Genomic DNA, 26,038 nt, shown 5'->3' on the forward strand with positions numbered 1-26,038 from the left:
ATATTTTTTACTCTTCAGAGATTAATTTATTGTCACTCACAAATGTATGGGATTATCTCTATAACAGTCTAGTGACTTTCTAGTCGCATAGCGTCCAAGAGTGAATTGATTTAGATCACAAAATTTACGTTTATTGATTTATTTTTATTCACATAGTTTGGTAGTTTTATGCACAGTTCTGGGTACATCTCCATATAATATCCACTAAATGTGGTTCTGTGCAACATCATATGGTATATATGCTTTTTGATATAAAACTCAAAATATCACTTTCACACAATTATACACTTGGGGAGTTGCCAGCGCAGATTCTTTTTGTTTTATAAATTTCAAAAATAGGCTTAGTCATGAAAGGGGTATACATTCATCTTTTTGGGGCATTAGAAAGCTGGACATAAATACATTGATTTCTCTTTGTTTTGTGTGTTTTTTTCCTTTTTCTGTTTGTTTGATTTATTTACTGGTAATATGACATTTTGTCTCATGGATATCTTGTTTATGGGCATTTTTGTTTTTTATCAATTTCTCCCTTTTTTGAGGTCTGTCAGTGTTTGCATGTATATACATACATTTTAAACGTTGTAATGTTTTTAACTTGTACGCTGAAATGTTTTTTGCATTTAGCGTAATCCTAAGCAGATGGTTTTGGGTGTGCCTGATTAGGGTTTAGTCCTTAGGCCAGGTTCACACTGTAACCCGCTGCGGATCGCACAGGAGCGCTGTGCTTCCCTGTTCCCGGAACGAATCAGGGCCGATTCTATGCCTGAATTCGGCCCTGAAACGGAGCCAAAGACGCACAGCGCTTCTGTGCAGTGCGTTCCGCAGCCACAATGGAGATATGTGAACCGGCTCTATAGGGAGCCAGTCACATTCTCCTGCTATGAGAATTAGATGTGGAGCAACCCGCATCTAATTCGCATAGGTGTGAACCCAGCCTAAAACAGCCTGCTTGGTGTATGCTACTTTTGTTGTGAACAAGCAAGCTATCGCTTGTGAAACATGTCAACTGCTTGTCCTGTGTTTGTCTGATACACTTGTGACAATAAAGGTACATCAAGCAAGTTTTTTGGAAATTCAGAGTGTGATCATTTCTTCATTTTATTCGCACTGGACGGTGGTGAGCCTGGGGTCTGCCCCTGTCATCCATTTGCACCTGAAAATTTGCCTGGAGCGGTGTGTGCTCTTCTTTTGGTTCTTGTTTGGAGGTCAACCAAAAACAGGGTTGTACTTTCCTCAGCAGCTGTTGACATTCTCAGCTGATGGGGTGGGTGCAGTCACTGTAACATAAACTTAAAACGGTCCACCACAAGGTTCACGAGTCCCTCCTGGACACTGACACAATAACCGGTTTACATTCTTTCCAACCAGGCGACTGACAGCGGTACATGATATATAGGATGTTCGTATTGGTATGAGGAAATTCAAAAAACTAGGAAAGACTCCAAGCAGACACTTGTCAATAGAACTTAACGATACATTTTTAGAGGGTAAAATTAGTTATAGTTTTAACATTAGCTCTGGCTCTTGCCCCTCCCTCACAAAACCAGTATGGGTATCGGGACAACTAGGTAGCCCACAAGTGTGCTTCAACTTTAGTTTCGGTAGAGAGGATAACTTTGTAACAGTTAATCTAATCAACAAAACCCCCTTTTTTTTAATAACACCTCTAGACCAGATAATATCTGTTGGAAGGAAGGGTGTGACGTTCAGACCGAGGGAGCCATCCCCAGTCTATCCTGTTTCTACTCAATGCAGGTGACCGTCAGCGTGATTCCCCCTGTGCAACTCTGACTGGTCTCTAATACTTCTTATGCGGTACCTCTGCTTATAAGATAATTCCCCTTAATGCAAGAGGTTCTTGTGGCCCTGTAAAACTCGTCCCAGCATCTTACATCGTGGATGATCGTGAGGATCTGATGGCGCGAGAGAAGGTAAGAACGGCAGTAAAAGCTAGAAGAGAATTGTTCACCAACTCCGACAAAGCCTGGGCATGGTTTCCTGCTTGGATGGGGTGGGGGATTGAACTTATGAAACGATTAAACAATTTCTCATCCATTGTGGATGAGATATTCAATGAAACCGTAGAAGCTGTAAGGGAGATCTCACAGGAAAAAAGACAGATCAAGACCCTTCTTTTACAGGAAAAGATGGCCCTTGATGATCTGTTGGCATCCAAGGGGGGTTTCTGTGAATTCATAGGAAAAGATTGTTGTACCTGGATTGAGGATACCAGTGACAAATTTCAGGCCTATATGGATAAGGCTAGATCCCTGCAAGGCAAAGCCAGAGCTATAGCTAGTGAAGGTTGGAATCCTTTTAAGGGTTTGGGAAACTTTGGGGATTTTTTTATTTTTCAGCGGATCATGGTTGAAGGAAGTAGGGATATATATATTTATATATGTTTCTATTCCTCCTATATGTAGTGATGAGGTGCTCCTGTTGCCTGATTGGATGAGTGAACAGAGCCCCAGCAGATGACCACATCTTCCTCGCTGAGATGAGACGCCCCAAAGCCCAGTCCACGTACCAGACACAGAGGACCCCAGACCGACCGGCGATTACTACAGCTCACCATGTCGTGTCCTCCTTATAAGTCATCCCTCCTAAAGAAGAGAGTCTACAAGTCAAGCCGTGTTATAAACTCATATGGACTGTAAGGACTGATTAATTTCCAGGTGTAAGAAGAAGATCAAGATTCATCGAGGCACACATGGGAGCATATGACAAAGAGGAGGAACTGTTGTGGAAATTTTTATTAATGTATGTTATCAGATGTCCCCCAGTGTCAGTTTTGCTGTAATACGCTCATGCGAGCATGTTCGCACATACAGACGTTGGTGGAAGACCAATGGCTGCGGAAACCTTCCCGTGGACACGGCAGATCTGTTTGCTCTTTTAAGGATGTTCGTTCATGCCTCACCAAGGGACTGGCCACTTCATGGCGATTGCATTTACACTCCTAATAAGCAGATCTTCGTACATGAGAACCATACAAAATTATGGCCCACTGAGCCATGATAGAGTATGGCTCGGGTCATTGATAGCAGTGGAAGTGTGCACACGATCGTGTTCAGAGCCATGTAAGTAGTGTTCAAATTGTGAGACACTTTTGTCTCACGGGATGCTTGCAGCATGGCTCTGCACATGTCACTACTGTAATTCTATTTGAATATATACATGTGTGTGATTGGTTCTTTTGAAAGAATACAAGTGTCTGAATGTCTGATTCTGAAGCCATCACCTTCCTTTGTTTATTAATGTCGACAGTATAAATAAAGGCAATAGAGAATTCAATGGAGGATTCTGCTAAGCTCAACGTGATACCAGCATCTGTGTCAGGGTTACTTGGAGATATACACGCGCGCTTTCCCGGCATTATACAAGAATGCTTTCTTTGTGCTTTTAAGCGCAAATAAATTATTTGCTTATAAGGAGAAGCTTAAAATTTCCAGTACAGCACCTTCTGCTAATGTTGTGTTTGGCGATTCCGAGCATGCGTGTTTGTACTTTGGACTTTTGTGTAACGGACTTGTGTACACATGATAGGAAAATCTGACAACAGACCGTTGTCCACCGAAAATGTACTAGCCTGCCATCCAACATTTGTTGACGGAAAGTTGGCCAACAATTGTCTGATGGAGCATACTAACGGTCAGATTTTAGGGAAACAGTCTGTCATCACACAATTCCCTGTCGCAAATCCGATCGTGTGTATGAGGCTTTAACCTACTACTTAAACCAGTAATAATCAAATGCAGAGGCACTTATTTATTATGATAAAGAGTGAATACATTTATATAGTCTTACAGATACAACCGTCCCCTTGAGGGCAACCATAATGCTGATGTGGCCCCCAATAAAATTGAGATTGACACCTCTGATCTACAGGAGTTTATGTTTGACAGTCTAACAGGGCCCAAATTATTATGATGCACAAGACTACTCATAAAGTAAAAAGAAAAAAAACTTCCTCCTCTGAGTGAATCAAACCTTCTTTTATTTGTGTCTCCCATGCTCCCTTCTCCCAGACACTGCAGTTCACAGTGGGAGGGTTTGCACAACAGAGGCAGTGCTGTCAATCCAGAAATCAGTGGGCAGGACCAGGTGTGGCCAGATACTAATTGACAAGTTACAGGCTTGTGACAGATCAGTTACTTCACAGCGCCCAGATACACTATATTACCAAAAGTATTGGGACACACATGAACTTTTATGGCATCCCAGTCTAATGCCCTGTACACACGATCGGACATTGATTGGACATTCCAACAACAAAATCCATCGGATTTTTTCAAACGGATTTTGGGCCAAACTTGTCTTGCATACACACGGCCGCACAAAGTTGTCGGAAAATCTGATCGTTCTGAACGCGGTGACGTAAAACACGTCGGGACTATAAACGGGGCAGTAGCCAATAGCTTTCACCTCTTAATTTATTCTGAGCATGCGTGGCACTTTGTGCGTTGGATTTGTGTACATGCGATTGGAATTTAAACGATCGGATTTTGTTGTCGGAAAATTTTATATCCTGCTCTCAAACTTTGCGTGTCAGAAATTCCAACGGAAAAAGTTAGATGGAGCCCACACACGATCGGAATTTCCGACAGCACAATCCAATCGCACTTTTTCCATTGGAAAATCCGACCATGTGTACAGGGCATTAGTCCTTAGGCTTGGCCCACCCTTTGCAGAAATAGTGCCTTGAAAAGGTATTCATACCCCTTGAAATTTTCCACATTTTGTCATGTTACAACCAAAAACGTAAATGTATTTTATTGGGATTTTATGTGATAGACCAGTGTTTCTCAACTCCAGTCCTCAAGGTGCCCCAACAGGTCATGTTTTCAGGATTTCCCTCAGATGAAACGGCTGTGGCAATTATTAAGGCAGTGAAACTGATCAAATCACCTGTGCAAAATAATGGAGAGCCTGAAAACATGAGCTGTTGGGGCGCCTTGAGGACTGGAGTTGAGAAACACTATGATAGACCAACACAAAGTGGCACATAATTGTGAAGTGGAAGGAAAATGATAAATGGTTTTCCAAATTTTTTACAAATAAATATATGAAAAGTGTGGCATGCATTTGTATTCAGCCCCCTTTACTCTGATTACCCTAACTAAAATCTAGTGGGAACCAATTGCCTTCAGACGTCACATAATTAGTAAATAGAGTCCACCTGTGTGTAATTTATTCTCAGTATAAATACTGAGAGGTTTGTTAGAGAACCTTAGTGAACAAACAGCATCATGGAGGCCAAGGAACACACCAGACAGGTGAGGGATAAAGTTGTGGAGAAGTTTAAAGCAGGGTTGGGTTATAAAAAAATATCCCAAGCTTTGAACATCTCATGGAGCACTGTTCAATCCATCATCTGAAAATGGAAAGAGTATGGCACAACCGCAAACCTACCAAGACATGGCCGTCCACCTAATTTGACAGGCCGGGCAAGGAGAGCATTCATCAGAGAAGCAGCCAAGAGGCCCATGGTAACTCTGGAGGAGCTGCAGAGATCCACAGCTCAGGTGGGAGAATCTTTCCACAGGACAACTATTAGTTGTGCACTCCACCAATCTGGCCTTTATGGAAGAGTGGCAAGAAGAAAGCCATTGTTGAAAGACAGCCATAGAAGTCCAGTTTGCAAGAAGCATTTTAGGGGACACAGCAATCATGTGGAAGAAGGTGCTTTGTTCAGATGAGAACAAAATTGAACTTTTTGGCCTAAAAGCAAAACACTATGTGTGGCAGAAAACTAACACTGCAAGTGAGGGTAATGTAGACAAAAACTCACACAAGCTCTACCTCATAATTTTAGAATGATGAACCGAATAACGGTGCTCAGGCTTGTTGTGTCCCATAAACATCAAAATAGCAAGAAATGCCAGCAACTCGATTGCTTCTCCTTAAATCTTTATTGAGCACTAAGAGCAGTGCAACATCTAAAGTGCTAACATGTTGCGGCCGGGACCTTCCTCATAGCATACAGGTTTACAATAATAAATTAGTAATCATAATATAATTACTAATTAATAACTAAAAAAAATTTCCATATAAAGTGCAAGTGCAAATAGCATCAATATGTAAAGATGTGTGTAGCAGTTGGTTACCACTAGTTACGAACATCCACCAAATCACCCTGCTGCCAGACCCCCATCTATCACCTCTGAGACAATGAGCAGTCATTTGCGTAGTTTTGTGCGTTTATTGCGGGATACAACTTGGTTGGGGTAAAGGAAGATAAGGGATGCCCATAGCACTTATTGAATTGTCATCACATTGGTAGAACATTAGTTAGCAGCTTTAGCCCTGAAAATGATGCACCTCTAACATTCACAGTCTATTTCCTCTGCATATCTCCACTGCAGACTATTGCTCCTCTTCCTCTGCACTCACTCCTGGAGAATATCACTCCTCTAGATTCCTCTCTTCTTGTACAAATCCTCTACTGCAAAACTGTTAGATTCCTGTTGCTTCACTTCCAGTAAGACAAGAAGGGATCACTCTGAATAACCCCAGCTTGCTGGCTGTACTTTGTTACTGTAATAAAGTCTCTGAATGGTGTCGCCTGAGCAAATCTATAAGCCAGATGCATACAATACCTCTCCCCGGTGGCTCAGTGCATTTGGTAGCTACACAGGCTCTTGGATGATATTACCAGAGTGCTTTACCAGGCCAGAGATACTCGGTACCTCTCCCCGACGGCCTAGCACATGGTAATAAGCGGACTACTATTCCCAGCCAGTCCATAACTGCAAACGCTGTGTTCCCCGGCCACAGCTCAACACTCAACACTTCTTCCTCACTGACCTTCTCCAAAGTGCAAGTCCTGTGTTCCCCGGTCACAGCAGCTTAACGCTAACTCCATGGTACAAAGTCTTTATCCAGGAATCCATCCTAGCGGCTACTCCAGCCCTCCTCCGCTCTTGACGCGCCCCCCACTGGGGATGCCCTTCGGCAGTTACCTACAACTCCATTCTCCTTTTTCCTGCACCACCCAGAACTTCTTAGCAGCAACTTATATGGGAGGCCTGCCCCCTGCCAACACCGAAAGGGAATTGGTCAGAGATCCTCACATGAGATGCCTGCCACTCAAACTTCAGGTCCAACCTCTGTTCCAGAACAATCTTCCTGAAAGCAGGGGAGGCACGTCTGAGTCAGAGCACAGGTGATCACACCCACTACTGCACTAAACACTCCTAGCCCCAAATCAAAACAAACAGGCCTAACCTAAAGTACAGGCCTGTCTAAATTTGCCTACACTGATATCTTAAATCCAGAAAAATCCTATTCTAGCACCTATCTAAAAAAGGTAGAGGGTGCTATATGTGTAAACAATCCCACAATAAAGTAATAGCAAACACAATATTCATGAAATTACATTGAATAAATCAAAAACATGATGTGCAAAAAACAGGTAAGAAAACACAGCACAGTGAGGTCAAATGTCCCATGTGTCACCCTAGGCACAGATAACAATCGAAAAGAAATATATAAGATAAGATAAGTCAATCAAAAAATTATGGGTATCAGGGCACCGGACCATGGATTCCAATGCGGGGTGGGTGTTTTTTGAAGCACCTGAATAGGCTTCAAAAAAAGGGTGGGCTAGTGCTGCTCCGCTGGGGGGGTGGTAGTAGTGCCGCGCCACTGCCCACCCGGGGGGAGGTGGTTGTTTGCCACACCCCCCCAAAAAGAAAAACCCACTAGCCGCCACTGCAGTATGCCATACCTGGCCAGTGCCAGCTGGAAATTGCTACTCCACTCAGAACAGGCCCCATTTTCAGAGAATGCATTCTCTGATTGGACGAAGGGGAGAGGTGGGAGGGTGACATCACGCTCTCCACCTCGTATGAATTACGGCTGATAGCCCCCCTGCAGAGTGCACACAGAAGAAGTGGTCCACATAAAAGTGGAATTTCCCAACTCTCAGTATGCAATTAAGGAGGTAAAATGTTCTATAAGTGGAAGAAAGCTACAGGGAGAGAAACTACAGCAAATTACCTCTATTTTTGGATGATAGCATCAGGGGTGAATGTAATTTAAAGCATTATAATTACTTCCACAGCTTCATGATGTAGGACATTACCCACCTGGAGATGGACAGAGAGGGGAAGGGTCCTTCTCTGTTGCATGCTGGCAGGGGACAGGCTTTTCTTCTGATGTGGGGCTACATTGTAAAGAAAACAACCTTGAAGAACTTGCATATCTTTTGTTTTTATGCACCTCAAATGTGTTTAGCTGAGTTAGTCAGTTGAGCTTTATAGTATAACTAAAGCAAACATTTTTTTTCTAGTTTTGAATAGAGTTGAAAAGAGATTAGAACACCTGTTATGGAGTTTCACCCTCTCTATTTACTCTGTTCACTGTTATCACTGAAAGTAAAGAAAATCCTAAAAATTGGATTGTTCCCAGAACAGTAATAGGTGAAATCTTGCAATGTGGACACTAGTTCTGGTGACAACCAGGGATTCCCTCACTTTGGCGGGATTTCCTCTTACATCCTGATTTGGCTAAAGGACAGGAAGTGAAATCTCCCCAATTGGACACAGAAGTTTTGCCTTAGGTTCCACCTTATTCACAGCTTGGCTATCCAAAAGGTTAGAATCCAATAGGTTTTTCTGATCACCAATATGAATTTTCGGTGTTACATGCATTTATGTGTATGTGTCTTTTCACTTGAATTGTAGGGTGTGAGTCTTTGGGCCTACCATGAACTCTAGGGGGAGGATATTTGTCCCTTAGGTTCCTTCCCTGCCTTGGGAGGTCTCTCTTTGACAGAGCCTCTCACCTAGTACTCACTCAAATTTGGCTGACCATGAGGAACGGGGCCTGTTTGGCCTTTTGACTAGATAGACATAAGTGTTCCTTGCCCCCATCAGGAGACTTAAACCCCTGGGAGTCAGGAAAGGGTACTTTCTCTTGGGGAGAGGACCATGGGACACATCTTAAGTGTACTTTTTTGTGCGTGTTTGGATACACTGTTTTGGTTCACTTTGGTGTACTGTTTTTGTGCGGAAACAAAAATAATTTTAGATGGACTGAACCTTTAAATAACTCTTGAAACAAAACAGGAGGTAAATTTGTGTAAGCAGCAGTGTGTTTGAGAACTCTTTTGAAAAGGTTAGTTCTTCCGTTTGGTAATTGCTACAACCATTTACCCAACACGCACAAAATTAGAAAAAAAAAATCACCCATCTCTGACAGCTTAATTATCACAGTATTCATTTAATTTGATGCAAATTATTAGAATGTTCCATTCAGGAAAGCAAATAACATGACAAATGATGTTGTTCAGTAAACAGATTAATGATGGATATGCTAATCTTGGTGTTAATAATCCCTTAACAGCCAAAATAATGTTTGCCATAAACAAACTTATTTTTTCTGTGTAATTTCTGTATAATCAGTTTTTTCCCCAATGCTGATAAGCAGTAAATATTAAGTTGATGTTATGTGCTTAAGTGCAAGCATCAACAGCCGGCCTTAATAAAATATCACCTTGTGATGGTAACATAGCGAAAGGTAGCAGAGTAAAGGCGGATTACATGGATTGAAATTTGGCTGGTTCAGCAAGGACCAGACGAATTTGATCCATGTATGGGCAGGGTGATTGTACAGAAGTTGATCTACCGACTGACTTCTGTACAACCGCTCTGTCTGATTTTTTTCTACTCAATCAGTGCTGTTGGCTATTGCCAGCAGCGCTGATCAGTGTATTCTTAACCACTTCAGCCCCGGAAGGATATACCCCCTTCCTGACCAGAGCACTTTTTGCTATACGGCACTGCGTCGCTTTAACTGACAATTGCGCGGTCGTGAGACGTTGCACCCAAACAAAATTGACGTCCTTTTTTCCCCACAAATAGTGCTTTCTTTTGGTAGTATTTTATCACTGTAAAACAAGGAAACGGAGGCGCCTCTGGGTGCAGACTTTAAAACAACTTTTAATAAAAAGGCAACAACATAGTTTGCACTCACATTTTAGAAGAAATGTTCAGGCATAAAAAAGTCCCAAGGCAATCAAGGGGGTCCATGAGGTCAAACTCTCCCAGCCGTGGATATGTGTCCTCTAGCTGGTTCCAGAAGCGCTGGATGAAGAACGGCCGACAGCGAGGGAGAAACACTGGAACGAGGCTTGGAGAGCAAACAGTGATCCAGGCGAGGGATGATGACATCACACACTATGCGACGCGTTTCCTGAGCCGGATAGAAGTGAGTGACGCGACGGCTGAGCTCCTTTGTCAAGCTGATTGGCAAGGGGCTGTGAGGGAAATAAGAGAGAAAGTATGGATACCGAATGTGGAAAATGGACCATAAGGGTCAGCTTTGTTCCTTCAGGCTGCTGGGCTGGGCTCACTCTCTCTGCTTAAAAAAAAAAAAAAAAAAAAAAAAGAAGAGCGACAATTTTGAAAAAAAAGCTATATTTTTTACTTTTTGCTATAATAAATATCCCCCAAAAATATATATAAAAAACAAATTTCTTTCCCAGTTTGGGCCAATATGTATTCTACATATTTTTGGTAAAAAAAAAAAAAAAAAAAAAAAAAAAATCGCAATAAGCGTATAGTGCTTGGTTTGCACAAAAGTTATAGCGTCTACAAACTAGGGGATAGATTTATGACATTTTTAGGATTTTTTTTTTATTAGTAATCTGCGATTTTTATTTATTTATACAGCAATCAGTGCTATAAAAATGCACTGATTACTGTGTAAATGACAGTGGCAGGGAAGGGGTTAAACACTAGGGGGCGATCAAGGGGTTAAGTGTGTCCTAGGGAGTGATTCTAACTGTGGGGGGATTGCCTCACTAGAACATGACAGGGAGCAGTAGATCTCTGTCATGTTGCTAGACAGAACAGGGGAATGCCTTGTTTACAAAGGCATCTCCCCGTTCTGCCGCTCCGTGACACGATCGTGGGCCCCCAGTGGACATTGAGTCTGCGGGACCCGCGAGCACAGTCACGGAGTACGCGGCGCGCGCACACCCCGGCCACAATGCCGCGATTTAAAGGGGACGTACCTGTATGCCCATTTGCCCAGCCGTGCCATTGTGCCGATGTATATCGTCGTGCGCTGGTCGGCATGTGGTTAAGGCAGGGAAGTCTCCCCACTGTCAGAAAACAAAGGCTCAGCGGGAGGATTTCGCCATCCACATTGAGTGTGTGAATAGGGGAATAATTTTTTCCCATTAAACCCGCTGGTTGAATGAAAAAAATGTATCATCCATGGGCTGCTTTACGAGTGCTATGGACCAGCTCTGACCCCAAATTGAAGTGGATCTAATTCCAAAAACAGAAATGTGAGCTTAGCTATTCAATAAGACACAGAAGTTTAATTTAATTTTACTTAAGACAATTGCAGCGCAGGGGATGATTTAAAGCAGGGGTCTCAAAGTACCGGCCCGCGGGCTATTTTCGGTCCGCGGACCGGTTACAAACAGCCCGCATGCAGGGCTGATCCTAGGCGGGTGGCAGCGGCTCAGAGTTTTCGCTCTCTATTTCCTCTCCCCCGAATGCTGCTGCAGCCCAGCTCACAACACAGGAGAGCAGAGTGGAGGGAGGATCCGCCCATCGCCCTGCCCACCTGTTCTGTCGAGAAATGCTCCCATCGAATAGTGCCCGGGCTGAAGTGCGCATGAGCCATAGGCAACATCACAACAGCTGACTTTATCATCAGCTGTTGTGACAGCGAGACAGCGCAGGCGCACAATAGCTGACAGAATTTTTTTCTGTCAGATTGTGCCCGACGCTCCCGTAGAGAGTTTATGTCCATGATGGGCGGATTTCTACACATTGTGGGTGGATTTACGGCACTTGGGGGCGGGATTACATGTCCAGTGCTGCAAAACAAATAAAACTTTGTGCTGGGTGGATTTCTACATTTCTTGTGGGCAGATTTAAGGGCACTTTGGGGTGGAATTAGATGGCCAGTGCTGCAAAAAAATAAAACCTAGTGATATTCCACCCCAAAGTACCCATAAATCCGCCCACAAAAAATGTAAAAATCCGCCCATCTGAAAGTTTTTGCAGCACTGGCCATCTAATTCCGCCCCAAAGTGCCCATATATCCACCCACAAGAAATGTAGAAATCCGCCCATCACAAAATTTTTGTTTTGCAGCACTGGACATGTCATTCTGCCTCCAAGTGCCCACAAATCTGCCCATCATGGACATGAACTTGCCGGGGGAGTGCGGGGCACAATCTGACAGAAAAAAAAAAATTCTGTTGGCTATTGTGCGCCTGCGCCGTCTCAACAGCTGATGGTAAAAGCAGCTGTTGTGATGTTACGTACAGCGCATGCGCCCTTCAGCCCAGGCACTATTTGATGTGGGGCATTTCCAGAACACCTGGATGAACTGTGTATGTGCCATACGTAATACCACAACAGCTGATTTTACGATTAGCTGTTGTGTTGGCGAGATGGCGCCTGCGCACAATAGCTGACTGAAGACATTTTTCTGTCAGATTGTGCCAAGGCACGTTCATGTAGGCGAGGGGCCAAATTTAACATGAAGGCGGCGGGTGTTTTCATTGAAGGCCAGTGCTGATCTAACATGAAAGGGGTGGATGTTTTCAAGGATGGCCACTGCTGCAAAGATGGGGCAGAATTTTAAACGTTTAGCTAGCTAAATAGGCCCCCCAGGAAGAATAGCAGATAAAGATTTGTTTAGCAGATTTGTTTGAGCATCGTTAAAAATTCCGCCCCCATCTTTGCAGCACTGGCCATCATTGAAAACATCCGCGCCCTTCATGTTAAATTCTGCCCCTCACCTACATGAACACTGCTCGGCAGCGCGAGGCACAATCTGACTTAAAAAAGTCTTCAGTTGGCTATTGTGCACAGGCTGTTGTGCTACGTACGGCACATGCGCAGTTCGTTCCGGGCACTATTCGATAGCGCACTTCTCCACAGAACACTGGCCCCAGATCCAGGGTCCTGCTGCCACCTCAGGGCGGAAGATTGTGGCGTTCTCAGGGTGCCCTGCCAATAGGCCTGTGATGAAGCCAGGACCTGACAGGAGGAGCGGACTCGGGAAGCAGAAGATCAGGCCACCAGCTGACTGCCAGGAGGAGAGGTAAGTGAGCCATCACACAGAGGCTGGGAAAAATCCTTAGTTACGTGACTGGGGTTGAAACTTGTGAAGAGGGGGTTTTTCTGGAGTGTGTGGAGGGATATTTGTGAAGTGGAGTGTGGGGGGGGGGTACTTGTGGAGTATAGGGGGTAATGCTGGGGTTTAATATTGCGTTCGCCGACAACAGTGCTGGGGGTTAATAGTGCATCCGCTGACACCAATGCTGGGGGAAAGGACAGTTTGCATGCGTCCCCCATTGGATGTGAAAATGTGTCTTGTGGCCCTCAGGTAATTTGAGTTTGAGACCCCTGATTTAAAGTGTTACTAAACTCAGGACGAGCACCGGTTAAAGCTTGAAGGAGGAGTTTTCATTCTCCTCTGACTGTCCTATAAGGCTGCAGGACCCCTGACCCTCTGTCTAAACAGTGTTGATTGGCCTGAGCATGTGCAGAATGCCCCCAAGGCTTTGTACTATCAGCAGATGGATTGGGGACTGTGGAATAAGGGGTGGATCACAGAAGACAGGATCAAACAGCCTTTTTACACAATGCAGTGGATTAACCCCTTGGGTTCCACAGTGAGTATGACAAGCATGCTTTACTGCATATACCGGCTCATTGTACTGTTGTGGTAACACTTTAAGTCTTTGTTAGAAGACGAAAACTTTCCTGGGCCTTGTCTCTGTGAATAACAATGAATGCAGGAGGGTCTAGTATAAAAAATAATAATATATGAATAAACTAACCATCCCTAAACAGGTGGTAAGGACAGATGATAAGGACAGAGGAAGATACCAAAATCACATTAGTATGCATGTTGCCTCTAGACTTCAGTATACTACAAAAAAAAAAAAAAAAAAGAGAACACTTGCAGTTTAAAACAACGCAGAAAAAATATCTAAAAGTAGGCAGAACAGAACTCCTGTCTGGGTTTTGCTGCTATTTGGAGTTCTGTTAGTGAGATATAACCCTCACTTCAGTGGCAGCCTGTACATTAGGGGCGCACGGGCGCAGGCCCCCATCCATGTGCCTGGCCCCCTGATTTACATGCAGGGTGCCGGATGTAGGGATTCCAATGGGGGGGGGGGTTTGAAGCATGTGATTAGAGCCAGAAGCTCTAATAGGCTTCAAAAAAAGGGGGGGCTCAGAGCACAGAGCACTGCACTCTGAGCCCACCCAGTTGTGTGAGAATAGCGGATTGATATTCGCTGTTGTAACACTGATTCTCCTCCTGGGCCAATCAGGAAGCGGGTCGTAAGACCCGTCACCCGATTGGTGGAAAGGAGATCTGATCGGATTGACCGCCAGCAGGAAGAGGAGATGCAGGGGAAGCGAGGAAGCAGCTGAAGAGAACAGCCCAGAAAGAAGCCGACACCGCTTGCCCGCGAGATGGGTTAAGTGGTGCAGGGCCCCGACCAACTGACTGACACCGACCGGGGGGGGGGCATTGGTAGGTGACCCGACCCAATCGACCCGGGGGGGGGGGGGGGGGGGGGGGCGGGTCACTACCTCCCTTCCTGACCTGCTGAGAATGGTTTCACCAGACAGGAAGTGAGGAAAAATCTGTAGCAGGGAAACTACCAGAAATAAGAACCTGACATGGGGGTCCAGTCTCCTCCTACTATACTAAAAAAAAAGCATTTTTACTTCTGTCTATTGTTTTTGGAGAGTTTGCTTCACTTCCTGTCTGGTAAAACATTGTCAGCAGGACTGGAAGTGAAGGGAAATCTCTCCAACGGAGCCCTCGATTGTTTTTAATGTAACACCCTTCTAGAATGGGTTGCAAAAGAGGTTCAGGTAAATTTAGCCTTTTTGGCTCCTCTGTAAACATTGGAGCAGTGTTTGATTATTTTTGGCTGTTCTGGATCTCACAGGCTGCAGTCTCAACTACTTCCCCCCTGCCTTCTAGAAGTCTAGAATGTAGTGGGCTGAAATATTTATGTGGTCTCAGCCAATCCCTGGGGTGGAGCACCCTGTAGGTGGCTGAGAAGGGGAAGAATAGTCTGAGGCCTGGAGCAGCAGGGTTCTTGTCCAGGAGGAGAAGATCCCAGCATGAAGGGCTGCTGCCCCTCTGGGCAGGTAAGCTGAAGCCTGTAGGAGTTCCCCAAGGCCCCACCTCAGTGGGAGCTGGAGGGGACCTGTTACAGAGAGTTTATTGTGGTCCCATCACAGTGGGAGCTGGGGGGCCTATTTTGCTGGAAGCAATTTGAGCCAAGTTGAGAGGGTGCACTGAGGATGTTGCCTGGAGATTCACAGAAGTGGTGTCTGGCCAGTATTGGACAGGAGGTATTCAAGTATCTGGGGACACAGTGAGTAGAGGCAAGGAGGCAGGATCCTAGTGACTGACTGTCATTTAACCACTTCAATACAGGGAACTTTCACCCCCTTCCTGCCCAGGCCAATTTTCAGCTTTTAGCGCTGTCACACTTTGAATGACAATTGCATGATCATGCAAGGCTGTACCTAAACAAAATTTTTACTATTTTTGTGAGACAGATAGAGCTTTCTTTTGGTGGTATTTACTCACCACTGGGTTTTTTTGCTAAACAAATGAAAAAAAAATATGAAAATTCAATTTCTTTGATTCCATTATAAAATTTTGTAAATAAGTATGTTTTCTCCTTTACTGATGGGCAATGATGAGGCGCCACTGACGGGCACTGGTGAGGTGCCACTGATGAGCACTGATGGAGAGGCACTAATATGCAGCAGTGATAGGCAGAACTGATATGCAGCACTGATAAGTGGCACTGATGGGAAGCCTTTGTGGGCATTAATAGGCGGCAATGATGTGCACTGATAGGCGGCTCTGATGTGCATTGATAGGAGGCACTGATGGGCCCTGATAGATGGCATTAGTAGGCGGCACTGATAAGGAGGCACTGACAGGCATCACTGATGGGCATTGATTGGCATCACTGGTGGGCACTGGTGGGCATCACTGTTTGGCTCTGATGGGCATCGCTGATGGGGCTGGACTGATAATCACTGCACTGATTATTAGTGTGATCCCCATCAGGAGAGCCGCTTATCGGCTTTCCTCTACTCATGTGCTGTCAGCTGTGAGTAGCTGTGTGGACACAGCTTAGCACATGGTAAAGAGCCTACGTCATAGGCTCTTTACCGTGATAGAAGATGTGATGTGTCGGAGTGACAAACCACACTACTGATCACCACGCTGCGCACCCCCGGGCGGCTTGTTCTGAAGGACATCATATGATGCCCAGTCAGAATGGGAGAGCCACCGCCCGGCTGTCATTTTCGTATAGGCTGGGCGGGATGTGGTTAACCCCTTGTGTGACTGCATTAGTGTTGTTAAAGTGGGTCTTGCCCTGCTGGGAGTCCCAAAATTGCTTGTGTTTCTAGTCTTTGCCAAGGGGGGGGGGGGGGGTTATCCCTGAAGAGAGTAGACAGAATAGTAATTGTCCTCCAGTTACTTTGAGCACTAAATTTGGAGTATTCCAAAAATTCCCCTACACCCCAACCAAGTTCAACCAGCAATAAAGTATAAAAAAAAAAAAAAAGACATCCATTGCCTTATTATGAGAGAATCTGCCCAAGTGTTGTGTGCCTGGTTGCCTGTAGACTCAAACAGGAAGAGAACCTAAGAGAAATTCAGTGGGACCATCATGGGTCGGCACTACATTAAAGTGTTACTAAACCTAGGACCCTGTATTCACTATATTTGGTCTCCCACAGTACACAGAACATGGAAATGCAATTATTTAGGTAAATATAAATTTCTAAATACCTTTTCTCATCAGCAGTTTATAGCAACCTTGTGACTTCTATCAGTGTTTGGTTAAAGCTTGTAGGAGGAGTTTTCACTCTACTCTGGCTGGCAGGACTTCTGACCCTCTGTCTGGACAGTGTTGATTGGCCCTGTGCTTATCACATGCATCCCCCCCCTCCCCCCCAAGGAAAAAAAAAACACTTTAGTAATACACACCAAACTGAGCATGTGCAGAGTGCCCCTGAGGCTCTGTACTATCAGGAGAAGGATTGGGGAAGGTGGAAGATGGGGAGGATCAGAGAAGACAGGATCAAACAGCCTTTTTACACAATGCGGATGATTAACTCCTTAGTTCCCACAGTGAGTATAACAAGCATGCTTTACTGCATATACAGACTAATTTTACTGTTGTGGGTTTAGTAACACTTTAAAGGGGTTGTAAACCCTCGTGTTTTTTCACCTTAATGCATTCTATGCATTAAGGTGAAAAAACACTTGGCAGTGACCGGCCCCCTAGCCCCCCGTTTTATTTACCTGAGCCTCATATTTCCCCCTGCGAGGACATGCTGTCCCTCCCTCTGCAGGGTCCCAGCCGGCTCTTGATAGGATAGATTGATAGCAGCGCAGCCACTAGCTCCCGCTGCTGTCAATCGAATTCAATTAAACAGGCACTGGGGGCAGAGCCGAATCCGGCATTCGTGTCTATGGACGCAAATACTGGACTCAAGAGCGCGCCCGCAAGGTAACCCCCCTCCCCCCCCCGGGAGAACGCTTCTCCTAGGGGTTATCTGATGCGGGGAGGAGCCGCGAGAGCCGGGGAACCCCAGAAATGGATGATCAGGGCCACACTGTGCAAAACGAGCTGCACAGTGGAGGTAAGTATAATATGTTTGATAATTAAAAAAAAATAAAAAACAAGCTTTTACAATCACTTTAATACTGTACAGGATTTATATAGCGCTAACAGTTTGTGCAGCACTTTACAAAATAAAGGAAGACGGTGCAGTTGCAATTCATCATGTGTATGATGGGGAAGGTGTCTTACCTGCAGCCTGGAGCTGGTATGTCGGCGGAGTTCAGGCTGTGCTGGCAGAGAAATGTGATGAATGTTGGCGTGTCTCTCCTCCCTCCCGGACCCTACCTCTCTCCCTCCGCTCCTTCACTGGCTGCTGTACAGCGAGCTGCTCCCAGCCTCACACTTTTCTCACTTCCACTTGGAAGATCTCCACCCCTTGGTGCAGGGCGCAAATTAGGGAGCTCAATAGGTGGGCCAGGTCGGTATTTCGGCCTGCCCTAATGAGCTCCAATTAACACAATGGGAGGCTGGCAGCAAGCCAGTATGCGTGGAGAAGCTCAGTGTTCTAAATACAGTTGTAAATTATTTTTTGGTCGGAAGGCCTGTTGCTAGGCAGATTAGAAGAAAAAAAATTAGACTTTTTTCTAATCTACCTAGCAACAGCAGAAGAGAGAAAGATATAAAAATCAGGAAAGGGAACTCAACAGAAAAAATAATTATATAGTTTATTTTTATTTATTAAAATTATTTTTCCTACAACAAAAACTGGTGGAGCGCTGCCCCAGGAGCCCCTATGTACGAGCCTCCACAAATGGATGTAAAGGAACTTATGTCCCCTGAAGATGAGGAGATGCCAATATCACCAGAGGATAAGTGGCTGTACCACAGGTTCTCCTTTATAGTGGGAGCCTGAAGCTAATGTCAATGCCACCAACAGTTTGAAACTTCTCAAATTTAGGGAGTTAACTGAGTGCTCTCAGGAATCAGAAAGGAATTTTTCACTAACTGTAGCAAATTGGTTTATGCTTTATAAAAGACATGAGCTTGCACTCATTCAGAACCAGGTTCGAGTCATAACCCAGAAGCTTGCTGTCATTCTTGGTCCAACTGTACCCCACAGTTGACGTTACAAAAGTGCGGGGATGTTGATGACATTATTGACCTAATGTGGTCACATGGCCATTGTAGGTTACTGTTTTTAATGTCATGAGCAACCCTGCCCCTTTGTAAAGTCAGTTGCATGGCTGGTAATTTCCCACCTGCATCTCTTTGGACCAGGAATGAGAGCTGGCTTCTGAGTTTAGAACTGAACCCAGTTTTGAACAAACTCAAGCTTATCCCTACTTCATAAGTATTTTCTTTGTCTTCTGAATCCAGCTTTTTGGTGGGTTCTCCTTTATAACAAGAGACTAAAGCCATCGCCAATGCCACCAACAGATGGGAGCTCCTAATATTTAAAACATCAACCAAGGGAGTTATCCTATGGCCACCAGGGGTCAGGAAGGAATTTTTCCTTAATTATAGCAAGTTTCCCCATGCGTCATAAGGGTTACTTATTGAAGGACACAAAGATATGGTAAATCATAGATGTGTGGGTTATATGCAGCTACCTTCAGGGAGTGGACACTAGCACACAAAAAGAAAAACTTGAAGGCACACCTACTGTAACCACACCTATATGTTCACACAGTCACACCACTTTTGTCTGGTGTCCTAGGTATGCTCAGGAAACTTCTTGATCTTTTTTACTGAATTATTTTCTTTTATCAACATACTCAGTTGTCTGCAGGTGTCTTTTCTCTTCAGAAAGATATTTATTATGCTGATTGACTCTTTACAGCAGTTATCCAGATCATCTGTTCTTTGGCGTAGCCTTGGAGGCTACCCCGGACCCAGTTGGACCAAAGATGTGGGTTCTGCTTGGAATGCGACCTTTTGATGCAAGAATCTGCTCATGGTGCTTTCCAGACTTTGTATCCAATGCTAATTAGCCACAGAGGGCTTTTTCTAATCCAGAGCCATGACACTGCTTTGTCCTGTGTCTGAAACCCCTTTATGAATTTGTCTATGCAAGATCCAAAGACTTGTTGAGTAACTACTTTTAATTCTCTGCTTTAGTACTTTACAGGAAGTTGCAGAGCACCATACAGGTGCAGATCAGCACCTCTTATCGTCTGACTGTACCCTGACACCTTTTTTATTTTCACTGTATGGTTTCCTTGGCAGCCCTGTCATATATAGACATTCTCCAGACTTTGGCATATTATATTAGTCTTTTAGAGCCCTTTGGAATTCAGTGTGTCTAGTCTCTGTCACCCAGGGCCAGCACTGCCACTAGACGAAGTAGGCAGCCGCCTAGGGCGCAACCATGGCCTCTGTCCTGGGGAAGCTCCAGGTGTGTGTGAGCTGGCTCTCCTCTCCCGATCGCTCGCCCCAGTGTCAGGAACACATCCGTTGTGTGCCGCCACCAATCCCCCATGTGTCCTGCTGAGCACCACGCTGCCCTGTGACATCTCCTCACACAATAAAATCTCACAGCGCCGCTCCGGGACTCCTTTGCTCCAGCCTGTCCCTCTGGTGTGGTGCTGTGTGTGCAGCGGAGGGGCGGGGCTTGGTGGAGATGGGAGCATTGGAGGTGCAGCGTCTGTTAGCTGACCTCCCGCCCAGTGGGGACACCATGGAGCGGGTGGAAGGCGCTGGTCTGGCCCTGGCGGGGAGATCATGGAGCGGGTGGATGACGCTGGAGGGGACTCCTAAGCAATTCTGCACACCCAGTGCCGAGGAGAGCCCTGACGATGTTTGATGAAGCCACGAAGAGCAGAGGTAAGGAGGAGGATAGATTTGCACCGAGCTGTGTGGGGGAGGGGAGGGGGGGTGAGTAGTGCAGGAAGTAGAAGTCAGGGGGGTCTGTGTATGTGTCAGGTAGGTCAGTGTATGTGTCAGGTAGGTGGGTCAGGTGGCCATTGTAGGTTACTGTTTTTAATGTCATGAGCATCCCTGCCCCTTTGTAAAGTCAGTTGCATGGCTGGTAATTTCCCACCTGCATCTCATTGGACCAGGAATGAGAGCTGGCTTCTGAGTTTAGAACTGAACCCAGTTTTGAACAAACTCAAGCTTATCCCTACTTCATAAGTATTTTCTTTGTCTTCTGAATCCAGCTTTTACGTCACGTAGGTCAGTGTAGGTGTCACGTAGGTGTCAGGAAGGGGGGTCAGTGTAGGTGTCAGGTAGGTGGGTGAGTGTATGTGTCAGTGTAATAGTCACGTAGGTCAGTGTAGGTGTCAGGTAGGTCAGTGTAGGTGTCAGGTAGGTCAGTGTAATGATCAGGTGGGTCAGTGTAATGTGAGTAGTGTAGGTGTCAGGTAGGTCAGTGTAGGTGTCAGGTAGGTGTCAGGAAGGGGGGCCAGTGTAGGTGTCAGGTAGGTGGGTGAGTGTATGTGTCAGTGTAATAGTCACGTAGGTCAGTGTAGGTGTCAGGTAGGTCAGTGTAATGATCAGGTGGGTCAGCGTAATGTGAGTATTGTAGGTTAGTGTAGGTGTCAGGTAGGTCAGTGTAATGGTCAGGTGGGTCAGGAAGGTCAGTGTAATGGTCAGGTAGGTTAGTGTAATGTGAGTGGTGCAGGAAGTAGGAGTCAGGTGGATCAGTGTATGTGTCAGGTAGGTGTGTCAGGGGGTCAGTGTAGGGGTCAGATAGGTCACGTGTTGCAGGGGCAGGGTAAAGTGGAGTCAGGGGCGCAGCCGGGGGGGAGGGGGGGGCGTCAAAATTAGTTATCGCCTAGGGTGTCAAAGCAGCCCTGCACTGTCACCTTTTCATTTTACTATTGCCGTTTTACTATTGAGCACCTCTTTTTTCCACCTGCAGGAAAGAGAGTTAACTGTGCTATGCTATTTGTGCTGCATCACTTACGCAGCACAGATGCAAAAGCACAGTTATCTATGCATGCAGGATCATGCTGGCAGAATTTGACAGTAAGATTCTGCGTAATAAGTACTCTATATGCTGTACCCTCTGAGCAATATTTACATGCACACAGTGTACATGGCTCTGTTGCTAGGAAGTAGGCAGCTTCTCTGTTAAACCACCTAGAATCCCTCCACTGCTAGGATGCAGTCGGAATCTCAAGAAAGCCACCTAGCTGCCTTTATTCTTGTAGGGACGCAGACTGCCTCTCAGTGAAGCTGCCTAGCATCCTTCAGAAGCTGGGATGCAGGCGGATTCTCAATAAAGCCATCTAGCATCCTCCCACTGCCAGGACTCAGGTGGCTTCTCAATAAAGTCCTCTAGCTTCCTTCAGTTTCTAGCACGCAAGTGGATCTTCAAGGAAAGCACCTAGCGCTCTTCCATAGCTCGGATCTAGGTGGTTTCTCAATGAAGATACCTAGCTTCCTTAGGTTATTAGGACACAGGTGGATTCTCACTCGCCTAGAGTCTTTTGGCTGCTAGAACACAGGTGGATTTCCAATTAAGCCACCTAGCATTCTTCAGTTGCTAGGACACAGTCCACTTCTCAAGAAATCCAGCTAGCACCCTCTTGTTACTTGGACACAGGCATATTTTTAAGGAAGTCACCTAGCATCCTTTAATTGCTAGGACACAAGCAGATTCTCAATGAAATAAGATAAAAATAGTGCTCTGTTCCATACAGCGCAGCACTATTGTTATTTTATTTCATTTTAGGGTTGGTATTACCTTCAGTGCTTGTAGCAGTATACGTTTTATCTATTTAGTGGCGCGGGGATATTTCCATTTTACAGATTCTCAATGAAGCCAACTAAGAGTCCCTCGGTTGCTAGTACGCAGACAGCGTCTTAAGTTCACTGATGAAAACTATGCTTTTTTTGCAACTGTGTGCATGCCTGAAGGTGGTCACTCCTCAAGGCTTTATTGCATATTCATAGACACACTCACAAGAGATCTTCAGAGACAGGACACAGCAATTTCACGGCTCTGGAATTGGTAAGTGTTAACTAATGTGGGACATGAGGCTTGCATGGGCGTCCGCAGAACTTTTTTCAGGGGGGGCATCATTTTAGGGTCACCCATGCACCGCCCCTTTTTGACAAACTCATTATCACATTGTCATGGTCAGAGACAGCAGGTGTAGTACAGTCCCTCGGATAAGTAATGGATAATGACCGACAGGCCCTCTTACCAGACCCAGCGAAACTACAGCAGTGATCCCTCCGGCTGGACGATCGTTCACTCTGGGTTCCCCAGGGGCGATTTTGGTCAGTAGTGTAGCATGTCTCTACCCTGCCAGTGGCTCAGTCTTTCTCTCTCTGGTGGCGCTGGGCAGCGTGGCTCTCTCTGGTGGCGCTGGGTAGCGTGGCTCTCTCTGACGCTGGGTAGCGTGGCTCTCTCTGACGCTGGGTAGCGTGGCTCTCTCTCTGGTAGCGCTGGGTAGCGTTGCTCTCTCTCTGGTGGCGCTGGGTAGCATGGCTCTTTCTGGTTGTGCTGGGTAGCGTGGCTCTCTCTCTGGTGACACTGGGCAGCATGGCTCTCTCTTTGGCTTCCGCCCACCACACGCCTCTTTCTTTGTCCTGTAGCACTCACTCCCTCAGCTTTTTTCAAGGCTGCAGTCTCTCAATCTCTCTTGATCGAACTGTAGCCTCCTTCCTGTGGAAAATGGAGCCGCCAATCTTCGGGACTACATGTCCCATGATGCTCTCCTTTCCTAGTGTCCTTTGATTGGCCCTCAGTTATGGCCAATGGGGAAGGAATGGAGCAGGCAGGAAGCTGGGCGTAGAACCTGGTGAGAGCCACCATCTCTTCTCCCTGACAGGAGAAGGGGGGGGCGAGTGGGGGGAAACCTGACAACCTGCAGCTTGCCTTTCTCCTGACACAGCGCCGCCGAGTTCTCTGTTGGACTGAGCAGGGAAAAGAGCCCGCAGTCACACTACACTGATGGGGGGCTTGACAGCACCTTGATGGTGTCACCCCGCTGGCTGCCCGCACCCCCATAGCGACGCCACTGTGCTGAATGTGCCGATCCAATCCCTGATTCCAGGGTGGGGCATTTGACCCCCCCTTGCCCCTACCTGCGGACACCCATGGAGGCTTGGTAAATGCCACACTCAGAGGCCAGTGCGATAAGGTCACATTTCAAGCAAGCCCCACATCTTCAGTCCAGCAGGGTCCAGATAAGTCTCCAAGGATATATCAAATATTAGCCATTCTAAGTAGCTGCTGTAAAAAGACTATTTCAAACAGCATAATAAAAGTAAAAAAAATTTAGACACTTTCTCAGCAGAGCCTCCTAAGATGCCAGCAAAAAAAAAAAAGGTGGTGTGACAGTTAGGGATAGGGTTATAGTGGGTGGGCCTTCAACTTTTCTATTTGCCAGTGTCTGGCTCCTGAAGGCAGGTGCATATACCTTGCATGTCTATTATTTATTTTATCTCTGAGTTCCACAATGCACTCCTAGAAATGAATTTGACAGTACAGTACTGAACCCTGTTCTCATTTATAATGAAAGACTAAGGCTCGGTTCACACTGGAACCAGCTGCGAATCGCACAAGAACGCTGTACGTCCCCATTGTCTGGTTTAGAGACGAATCAGGGTCGAATCTGTGCCTGAATTTGGCCCTGAAACTGAGCCAAAGACACACAGCGTTTCTGTGCTGTGCGATCCACAGCTGCCCTGTAGATATGTGAACTGGCTCCATAGAGAGCTGATCACATTCTCCAGCTATGCTAACTGGATGCGGAGAAACCCGCATCCAATTCACATAGGCGTGAACCCAGCCTCAGGCTGACATGAACATCATCAACAGATGGGAGCTACGTATTTTTGGAGTGGCAATCCATGGAGTTATGCAGTTGCTATCAGGGGTCAAGAAAGATTTTTTTTTCCTCACTTAGCAAATTGGTTCAAGCTTCATAAGGGTTTTTTCACCTTCCTCAGGATGTGTAACAGCAATCCAGCAGCTGTTTCATACTTGACCTAAATTTTAAAAAAATCCTAATGTATTTATGAATATTGAAAACTTATTTGTAGAATACATGAATCGTCTGATTTTCTAAAATACAAAGGAAAGTGAAGTAAACCCATGTGCTCATCAAGCTCTAGGATCCAATTATGTTAAGGGGAATCTAAAACAAAAACAATTTCTTTGCATTCAGGAGAAAAGGAGTCTGCACTGGACAATAAACGTCCTTCTGTGGAGGCCTGCCACATAATTGTTTGATGGAGCTCAACCAAAGCGAAGTAAAGCTACCCGTAGACAGATCAAAATTCTGCCAGTTCAGCAGGGACCAGCTGAATTTTGATCCATCTATGGCAGTATGCACCACAGAGATGTCAATCGGCTTTTACTCGAATGGGATTGTTGGAAAAGCTTCACTTGGTCAGTGCATACAGCCAATGGCTGCAGAACTAATCAGTGTATTCTGACAGTGGAGGAGTCCCCTGCTGTCAGAATGCAATATCACAGTGGGGAGGATGCCATGGGGACGCCATGGGGAAGTCCCCATGCGTTTTTTTTCTTTTTCGGTCCGTCGCGGCGTGATAGAAGAAGATGAATGGACATTGTGGGACAATTTTTTTTTTTAATAAAAGACTTGTCCCATGCTGCGTTTTGTCGTTTTTAACATTTTGACCCTTTTTTGTGAAATGGTAGGGATACATTTGTACCTGTTACCATTTTACACAGGGGGGGAGGCCGGGATCTGGGGGTCCCCTTGTTAAAGGGGCTTCCAGATTCCGATAAGCCCCCTGCCCGCAGACCCCCGCAACCACCAGGCAAGGTTTGTGGGGATGAAGTCCTTGTCCCCATCAACATGGGGACAAGGTGCTTTGGGGGGCTACCCCAAAGCACCCTCCCTATGTTGAGGGCATGTGGCCTGGTATGGTTCGGGGGGGGGGCGCTCTCTCACCCCCCCCCCCTCTTTCCCTGCGGCCTGCCAGGTTGCGTGCTCGGATAAGGGTCTGGTATGGATTTGGGGGGGGGCGGGGAACCTACGCCATTTTCAGGTCTGGTATGGATTTTGGGGGGGGGACTCCTACGACAATTTTTTTTTAACTTGGCGCAGGGTTCCCCTTAATTTTCATATCAAACCTGAAGGGCCTGGTATGGATTTTAGGGGGACCCCCATGCAATTTTTTTGTTTTAATTTTGGTTCGGGGTTCCCCTTAATATTCATACCAGACCCAAAGGGCCTGGTAATGGACTGGGGGGGGGGGGGATTTTTTTCAATGAATTTTATCTATATTGCCGAGATCCGACAATTCATTACAGCCGCAATCAGTTTATGACAATTTTTACTTAGAAATGTCATTTTGCTGCGGTACTGTTATAAACACGGGAAAAATGCGCCACTTTATAGGCATACTATAGACACCCCCAGGCACAATGTTTAAAGGAATATTTCATTTTTATTGTTTCACTTTAAGCATTAAATAAAAAAAAAAAAAAATCACTGCTCTCGAAAAAAA

General features: G+C 45.7%; 1 protein-coding gene and 1 long non-coding RNA gene across 4 annotated transcripts in view; one reads left to right on the forward strand and one right to left on the reverse strand.

The window, feature by feature from the left end:
• The window catches only part of LOC141126999 (uncharacterized), a 115,639-nt gene extending 110,825 nt beyond the window's left edge, over positions 1 to 4,814 (forward strand). Inside the window, exon 6 of one of the 3 annotated variants that reach the window (XR_012241476.1) lies at positions 2,424 to 4,814. This is a non-coding gene — a long non-coding RNA (uncharacterized lncRNA). The remainder of the gene's footprint in view (positions 1 to 2,423) is intronic. The other 2 variants (XR_012241474.1, XR_012241475.1) reach the window with 2 other exon arrangements.
• Positions 4,815 to 9,927: 5,113 nt separating this feature from the next.
• Positions 9,928 to 26,038, reverse strand: part of LOC141127000 (atypical kinase COQ8B, mitochondrial-like) — a 52,858-nt gene continuing 36,747 nt past the window's right edge. Inside the window, exon 8 of the mRNA XM_073613119.1 lies at positions 9,928 to 10,261. The gene's annotated coding sequence lies outside the window, so the exon portion shown is untranslated. The remainder of the gene's footprint in view (positions 10,262 to 26,038) is intronic.

Source organism: Aquarana catesbeiana, linkage group LG02 (assembly GCF_042186555.1).
Source record: "Aquarana catesbeiana isolate 2022-GZ linkage group LG02, ASM4218655v1, whole genome shotgun sequence".
Lineage (NCBI taxonomy): Eukaryota > Metazoa > Chordata > Amphibia > Anura > Ranidae > Aquarana > Aquarana catesbeiana.